The sequence below is a fragment of the Gavialis gangeticus genome, unplaced genomic scaffold (genome assembly GCF_001723915.1).
Source record: "Gavialis gangeticus isolate Ggan-Ray unplaced genomic scaffold, GavGan_comp1, whole genome shotgun sequence".
NCBI lineage: Eukaryota > Metazoa > Chordata > Crocodylia > Gavialidae > Gavialis > Gavialis gangeticus.
Window position 1 is genome coordinate 7,351,966 of NW_017728997.1, and position 9,104 is coordinate 7,361,069.

The following is a 9,104-nucleotide window of genomic DNA, read 5'->3' on the forward strand; positions in this document are numbered from 1 at the left end:
GAAAATTGTGGGAAACTTGTTCAATTGGATACCGATATTGGTCTAGCACTCTATATCCGAAGGGCAATGGGGAGAAGGCCAGAGCAACAGCAATTTGCACTGTACCATGAAACAGTCTACAGTCCCCCAATGCCCCTGTACAGTTGCTGTTTTCTGTCCTCCAAGGCTTCACGGCTTGGCTTGACCTGCATTGCTGGACCACCTGGAACTGTGAATAGAGACAGTCTCCTGGCAGGTCAAGCCAAGCCGTGAAGCCTTGGAGGACAGAAAACAGCAACTGTACAGGGGCATTGGGGGACTGTAGACTGTTTCATGGTACAGTGCAAATTGCTGTTGCTCTGGCCTTCTCCCCATTGCCCTTCGGATATAGAGTGCTAGACCAATATCGGTATCCAATTGAACAAGTTTCCCACAATTTTCGTCAAATATTCTCCAGAGTGTCCGTTCCGTTTCAGTTTGTATACAGCTAACCCATGGCAAGTGCTAAGCTAATAAAATCAGGTGTTGGAGTAATTACAATAAGGCTCATCAAATGTAAGCGTGAATGCCTAGACAGTCAATGACTGAAAGCCACTGTGACCTGATGGCACATAAGAAACGGTATCTAGAGTGGGTTACTGTAAAAACTGAACTAACTTTTTGCTCTCCAAGTCCATGACAAAAGCCAAAAGCCTCACTAGCATAAGGCGGTTTTCACTGACACTGCTTGGATTACCCAGAATATCTCTTAAGCCTTGTTCAGATGAGTTACACAGTATTGCTATGGTACTGGATTGATTCATGGCCAGAAACAAAGGCTTATTTGCCGTGTGAAAGAGAAAGACATCTACAAGGTCATATGCACATCACATGAACCTGTACTGTATCTTAACAGTAGTAAAACCAAATTATCCATTAATCCTCATGAAAGAGGCTGTTTCACCCAGAACAAACAGATGCTGGCAGCTTTTCAGACACAGAAGAGAAGAAACCCTGTTTCTTAGGAACAGGTGTGGCTGGGGAAAAATTATTGGCAGGAATCCAGAGAAAGGCTTTCATGAGATTTGTTTTATTTATTTATTTCAAGCAATGCTTGGGGTAGCTTTTGGGTGACTGGAGAATCAGAACATGGTTATTTTTCAAGGTAAAATCTGAGAAGCTTTAGTTTCTCTTGGTGGAATATGCCAAGCCTTTTTCCACGCATCATTTGATATACAGTGTTCAATTGCCTGATAGAGTAGATGCAAGGTGAGACTCCGTGGCGTCTCAGTAATGTAAGGATCACTAGAATATTGTGTTAGCAGTCAGAGGCTTTTGACTTCGTGTGTGATTTTGCCAGACTCTTTGGTGCAGCCCTAAAACCCAAAGAAAGAAATATCTTAGAGAGTTATTTGAAATAAATATTGGGGAAGAGCTCATTTTAATGGAGTTAATCCTCCCAGAAATGGATAGCAGCAAGATATTTAATCATGGCATATCCAGTTTAATCACATTTAGAATCCTCTGGAAACTGAGCTTATACAACTTCCTTTAATTTAGAGGAAAGCATAATGCCTAAGTATTTAATCTCCTTAGGACTGATATTGGACTCAAGTCTTTTACAGAGTTTAGTGGATAGATATAAAACTGTGCTCAACTAAAAAAAAAAATTAAAATTTCGGGAAGAGTGTAAATTAATGAATTGTCTTGATAAAATTTGTAACCCCCAAATTTGTAACGTTTGGATATTATCCGGGGACACTAACAACTCTGGCAATAAAGCCGTGGCGCTCGTGATGATATCCTTCATTAAATTTAAGCCTAACTGAAAAGAGGGTTGAAGAAAAGCAATGGGTGCAGATTTTCCCAATGCTTCTGGGAATCTTTAAGCTTTATGAGTTGTTCTGGGAGTAATATTCAACTACATTTTACACTGCAGGTTTACTCCAGTGAGCTATGGCATAGATAGCATTGCCTCAAGTCATAGATCATACAGAATATTGATTTTTTTTTTTGTTCGGTCTACTCCAGATTTTCATCTTCCTGTTCAGTTTATCCTATAATACTCCAAGAAACTTTTGTGTAGAATGACTAGATTTCAGTAATTTATTTCATAGCAGCCTTAAAGTAATGCTAGTATGACTCTACCCTTATGCTTATGCAGCTCTGTTAAACTCAGTAGGACTGCATGGCGGTAAACAAAGGCAAAATTTGGCCGTTATTGTCTCTTATGATTCCTTCCCCATGCCCTCTCCCTAGCAAGAAAATCTCATTAGTGAACAGTTTGTTTACCATGCCCTCTCCATGCAGCTTAAACTGCGTAGAGCATAAGTCTGTCACTCATCGGAAGAAACCGCAAACCCCTTCCCCACATTGGTCAACACATATGGAGTAGCTTCCTGCGATCAGTGAGACTAACAAGGGAATACTAGTCATTAGCATAGCTAAAAGGTTCACAATCTGGCTCTTCATTAAAACTAGTCTAAAAGAGAACCCAAAATGGCAGTTCCCAAGATAAAACGTCGGGAGAAATTAATAGTAATAAAAATAAGCTGTAACTAGTGCCTTTATCTCATGACATTGTTTATTGATGCTGAGTATCATCCCGCATAATAAGTAGCTTTTATAAGGTGGTTCATGTTTTTATACCAGTGTAATAAAATCCAGATGTATTTCAGCAAACAGGGGGTAGTTTTTTCTCAAAGTGTCCTTTGGGAAAGCGGTATTTTGGGCTCTACACCCAACAGCAGTTTGAGTGCTCTAGATTCATGGAATGGGAAAGGGCCTATACATTTATAGTCTGAGTCCTTTCATGAAAGGATACAAAACATTATCCAGGAAAGAAGTATAGAGAATAAAATTGAAATAATAAATTCCAAAGTCATCCAGGGAGATAGCTCCAAAGCTAACATAAATTCATGGATAAATTTACAATTTTATTCTTTGTTGAAGGAAAATGGGGGGTGGAAGTCACGGAAAAGTAATAGCAGCTTGTAGCCTGAATTCAGAAGGGAAACATAATTCCTATTTAGTTCCAATAAGGGCATAATTCATGGATCTCTTAAAAATCAGATCAGAGCGGATTAATTTAGAACCTTCTTCCCAAAGTGGAAATCTGTTTAAAATCAAATATTTCTGCTGGCAAGAAAGAAACTGGAGGCTGTTTTGCCACTTGGAAGAAAAAGGTCCTGCAACTCTTGCCGTCTTTAGGTAAGGGGAGGTGTCATTTTACTGCAGAAGTCTGAGACCCCACGTGCGGTCATCCCCGTGTCCTGGAGCCCAGCCCCTGAAGGCCACAAGGGCAGGAGTGATGGATTCCACCGGTGCACAGATTCATCATTTACTGTTCTCAGCAGTGCGACAAGCCCCTGCAGTGTACAAGCCCCTGCAGCTCTCAGCCTGTTTGTGTCATGCTCCCTGGCTTGTCGAGGGAAGATTTCATGCCCTGAACGTCCTTCTGGAACAACACGTGGCTGCTTGGCCTTGGTGTGGGTGCACGCAAGTGGGGAGGATTTGCTTTGGAAGTGTGCTCTCTCTCCGTACAGATGCACACCATTCAGGTGGCTTGGAAGGGTACCTAGCTGCTTAAGGCTAAATCCAGAAAAGGATATAAGTTATTTATACTGCAAATAGAAGCAGAGTGTTATAAGTCTCCCCTTTCACCTAGAACACCATAGCGTAATTCAGACTAGCAAGGACTCCATGGCATTTGCTCTTTACATGCAGATCTCATGATAGGGTTGCTATTCTTTTCTACTTCATAGCATGTTTAGCTACTTAATACAGTAAACTACCTGCTGTACCTGAATGATTTTTAACCTTTAGGGAGTTTGCTGCTAGCTGAAGCAGAATATTGGTGTAATGAACAACTGACAGAAACAGCTTGTGAAATAACTCTGTTTGCCTTGGCAATAAGCTATCATTTTGTATTGCACCCAATTTCCATTTCTGCCCACAATGTTTGATCAACATGGTCATGATGAGTCAATACCTTATCTATATAAATCCATATGCCTATAATTAGGTTTGTCGGGATTATGAAGGAATGAAATGTCACTTATGAGATTCTGAGTTGCTTCATCTCCTAATGACCACAGTGGGAACTGGAGGTATTTGGGGTGACCTCCTAGCTGGTATAAACTGGTGGAGCTATATTGGTGCACTGTATTTTGCATAGTAAAGCTTATTATTAAATTATAAAGAAATGACATAATATCTTTGGCCTACATAAGGATCCACCATCTCATCTTATACCCATTTCAGGACCACAAGCCTTGAGTATGTTTAAACCAGGGTAAATTTTTCTACTTCTAATTTTAATGAAAAAGAAAAAAAACAGCTAAATTATTTCTCAGACTATTTTTTTACTTGTATGTATTTTACGGTTTTTATTTTTTTTTAAATAGATATGGCCCTAAGATATTACCTTTTAAAAAGGCATGGATACTTAGTCAGAGAAATAATATGAGAATTAACTTTTATTTTGAAACAGGTGTCTTGCTATGAAAAATAGGTATAATAAGCAAACAGGGGACTGTTGATGACAAAACACAAAAAAACTATCTACTTCTTAAGGTACGAGATCCACCTCTAGAAATATGAGTGCAACACCCAGTAAAATCCTAAAGGTAAAGTTGTATCCTTCTTTGAGTAAAATGGAAGTTTTGCCGTTGACTTCAATGGGTCCGGAATTTCTCCTCGTCTGAATGCCAGATTTGCCTCAGAGGAATTACATTTGCACATTCATTTAAATGATGATCATATTATTCAGCAAGATGGATCATAAAATGAATTGCTAAAGCTGGTTGGAACATGCTCCTTGAAATTTATTTTCATTAAGTGATGACTATTCTCAAAGTTGAAACTTTTTGCAGAGATGCATTGATTTTGAAAAAGTTTTTTCTCAGGAAGTTTTTTCAAGTTCAGACTTCTCTGGTCACTTTTGACTGGAGAGAAGGAAAGAGAGAGAAAGAAAGAAAGAAGAATTTAGAACCTGGCCTTTTTGATCTGAAAATGGCTGTTTCACTCAGGTCTCTCTCACAAAAACATTTTGAAGGTTTTATTTTCATTCTGATGAGAGATGGGGAAGGATTTGAAGCTCAAAAGGTGTCAGGAAATGGAACTGTGTCCTACAACCACCTCCATTGATTACATTGAATAAATCTTTTCCAAAATCAAAATTAGGCTCCATATTGACACCATACAACTAAATCCAACAGACTCACTTGAAAGACAGGTATACCCTAATCTAGGGATGACCAAACTGTGGCTTGTGGTTTAAATATGGTTCCATCTTTGATTCTGGGCATGGGTGACTGGTGCCTCCTGACTCTGGGGGGGTCCCCCAATGGACAGTCGGCAAGTGGGGAGGCTCCCCGCAGTGGCCAGCCATTGACCGGGGGGGGTCCTCCAGCAGCTGGATGCCGAGTGCATCAGCAGCACAGCTGGAGTGCTTATTGTCAGGGGGTGTACCAGCGCTCTCAGGGGGGTTGCGTGCCCCCTGTACACTCCCTATGCGTTGCCAATGATTCTGGGATATGCTGCCCAGCTCAAAAGTTTTGAGCCCTTGCAGTTCTTGGCAGCGCTGTTGTCTGAAGATAGGTGTCTGTGAATGGGTTAATTTCTTCCTTCAACAGATTATTCTCAGGTCTTGGTGATGACTATAACTGACTCAAAGTATTGATAAATTTATTAATAAGAAACTAGAAATGTACCCAAATATTTCAGTGGTGTTGGATATAGATTTCATTAATTTTCTACTGGTTTTCCTTCCCTTTCGCTAGCTGGATCCAAATCCTGCAGCAGGATAATGGTAACAAATGACTATCAAATTTTCCCTGAAACTTAATAACCAGTTATACAACAACACCTCTGAGCAAATTAATCATGATATTCTCCATGAATATTCTGAAACAAATGCAAAGTATGCTGGACTATATCCAAAGCTGTGCTGGCTTTTACCAGCCAGGCATCTGTCCCGCTGCTTGCTACAGAACATATGTGATCTGCTTTAAAGCCCATTTTGTGATTCATGTCTGATAATGAAGTATACAAGTATCTTAAGGTTCTCACAATAAAACAAAGTCCTTAATGCTGAAAAGATAATTGCACTGGGCAGTGAAAATGCGTAATGACAGGGAATTTTCTTCTTAAGAACAATTTCTGGCTGTATTTGAAGCCATATAGCTGCAATACACTTGGATAGGGAAATGTGAACAAAAATAACATTACTGCAAAAAATACGATAAGGCAATAACTGTAAATTCCAAATAAATGTGATGGATATGATTATGATCTCATTTACTCCGTTTTTATCCTGGACTAACAATTTCCATAATAGAAGTGGACTGAATCCTGATAGGGTCCTTTATTACCTCTGTAGACTCAGGCATGCTGAAATTAGACTCTCTTAGCAATTTTTTTCTTAATTCCACTGGTGTATATCCACAATAACTCCATTAAGGCAGATCCTGATCTGTGCTATGGGAATGTGGTATTACTTTGCTGATGCATGGCTTTACAGTTTAGCTGTGCCTGAACCACCTCCTAAAGTATTCTCTATGTTTGTATGTACATGGACAAGGAGACATGATTGTAGGTGATACAGAACCACCATAGCTCCCGTCCACATGGTCTCCAGTCATTTCATAATGTTGAGCTGTAGGTTTATTTACCATCTTTTTTTTTTTGGTGTTGGTTTTAAAGGGACAGTTGTGACAAGATGAACTCTGTACTGGATGACTTGGCTTTGGGAAGAGCAAGGATCCATGAAACCTTCTAGGTTTGTGTATGTTCTACCAAGTCACAGGTATATCACTGGCTACGTTCGAACTCTGTGTCTGTAGCATACCACAGGCCACATGCCGTAATAATGACTCATCCTGGAACAATATTCCATCTAATGTGAGACAAAATATTTCTGTGCACTGTCTGCAGCATGTTTTCCTATTCTTTGGGCCTGGACATATTATACATTTCCGTGGGCGTCATTAGCATTTGGCCAGTACACTACCATATTGACTTGATTCTAAAAGGCCTTTGAATTTAACAGGCTCTACCCACACCCCAATTACTAGATTCTAGTCTAGACATGAAAAATTGTAAATGGGTTATAATTTTCTCGGTCTAGAATCTAATTGTTGGGGGTTCATCTTAAATGTGTCTCCCCTACTGCAGCAGTAGGAAAACAGCGGCAGGGGGGCAGGCAGTGGGGAAAGTAGGGGAGAAGTAGGAGGCAGGAGAAGCAGAGGCAGGTGAGCAGGCATCCTGCCCCTCATCCCCAGCCTTCCTGGTGACTACACCTGACCATTTCCCTCCTCCTTTTGCTGCTTTTGCCACTGATTTAGGCATAGGTGGAGCCCCAGACCTGCTCATGCTCCATGCTGCAGGAAGCAGCTGTGCTGGAAGCCCATCTCAGTACCCTGCAGGTTTCTTCTTCCTTGCCCTGCTCCATTTCCCCCTCCTTCTTCTGTAGGGAGACAAGGGAAGTGGCAGGGAAGGAGAAATCTGCCAGGTGCTGAACCAGGCTCCCAGTATAGCTGCTTGCTGCAGCATAGGGCAAAGTGGAACCCACAGCAGCAGTGACATGCAGACTCCTTTCCCTGCATGGCTCCTTGCCAGCAAAGGAGAGGAGGGGAGGGAGAGGGAATCTGGGCAGGGAGCAGAGCTGCTGCTGCATGTCTGTATTTCTGCCCCAGCTAGGCTCCCTGGACAGCCATGTCTCACAGCTCCCATTTGTGACACTCAGTTCTAAGATGAGGCTTTGTTTTCCTCATGATGAATGGGGGGGAAAAACCTCATCTTGGAATCGAGTAAATGCAGGGGACAGATGACACCATCCTCTAACCCAGGATAATTTTGCCCAGTCTGGTGGAGAATTACCACCAAAAGGTGGTCACACCAGTAAATTGCATCATCAAAGGTGTCATCTGTCTGCATCTTATCCTAGGACAGCTATTTGCACAAAACCAGTGGGCTCTTACCTGCTTTCCCATGACCTGGTGTGGAAGTGCATTGGGAGTATAAACTACATTGGAGTTTACAGACTGGAACTAGAGACCAGTCAGCCTCATCTCAGTCCCTGGAAAAATCATGAAGTAGATCCTCAAGGAATCCATTTCTAAGCACTTGGAGAAGAAGGTGATCAGGAACAGTCAGCATGGATTCACCAAGGGCAAGTCATGCCTGATCAACCTGATTGCCTTCTATAATGAGGTGACTGGCTCTGTCGATGCCAGAAGACCAGTGGATGTGGTGTACCTTGATTTTAACAAGGCTTTTGATACGGTCTCCCACAACATTCTCCCAGGCAAGCTAAGGAAGTACAGGCTGGATGAATGGACTGTAAGTTGGATAGAAAATTGGCTGGAGCATTGGGCTCAGAGGGTAGTAATCAATGGCTCGATTACTTGGCAGCCAGTATCAAGTGGAGTGCCCTGGTCCTGGAGCTGGTTTTGTTCAATGTCTTCATCAATGACGTGGAAGATGGCACAGAGTGCACCCTCAGCAAGTTTGCAGATGACACCAAGCTGTGGTGAGTAGTAGATACACTGGAGGGTAGGTCTAGGATTCAGAGTGACCTAGACACATTGGAGGATTGGGCTGAAGGAATCTCATGAGGCTCAGCAAGGTCCTGCACTGAGGGCTGAACAATCCCATGCACCAGTACAGGCTGGGGCTGACTGGCTGGGCAGAAGCTCTGCAGAAAAGGACCTGGTGTTTCAGTGGACAGCAAGCTGAATATGAGCCAACAGTGTGCTGTTGTTGCCAAGAAGGCTAACAGTATACTGGGCTGCATGGGTAGGTGTGTTGCCAGCAGATTGAGATAAGTGATTCTTCCCCTCTATTCAGCACTGGTGAGGCCACATCTGGGAAACTGGTCAGTTTTGGGCCCCCCACTACAGAAAGGATGTGGACAAGGTGGAGACTCCAGCGGAGGGCAACAAAAATGGTGAGGGGGCTGGGGCACTTAACTTATGAGGTGAAGCTGAAGGAACTAGGCTTACTTAGTTTAGAGAAGACTGAGAGGGAGTTTAATAGCAGCCTTTAACTACCTGAAGGGAGGTTTGAAAGAGGATGGAGCTTGACTGTTTCCAGTGGTGACAGATAAAACAGGGAGCAACGGTCTCAAGTTGCAGCAAGGGAAG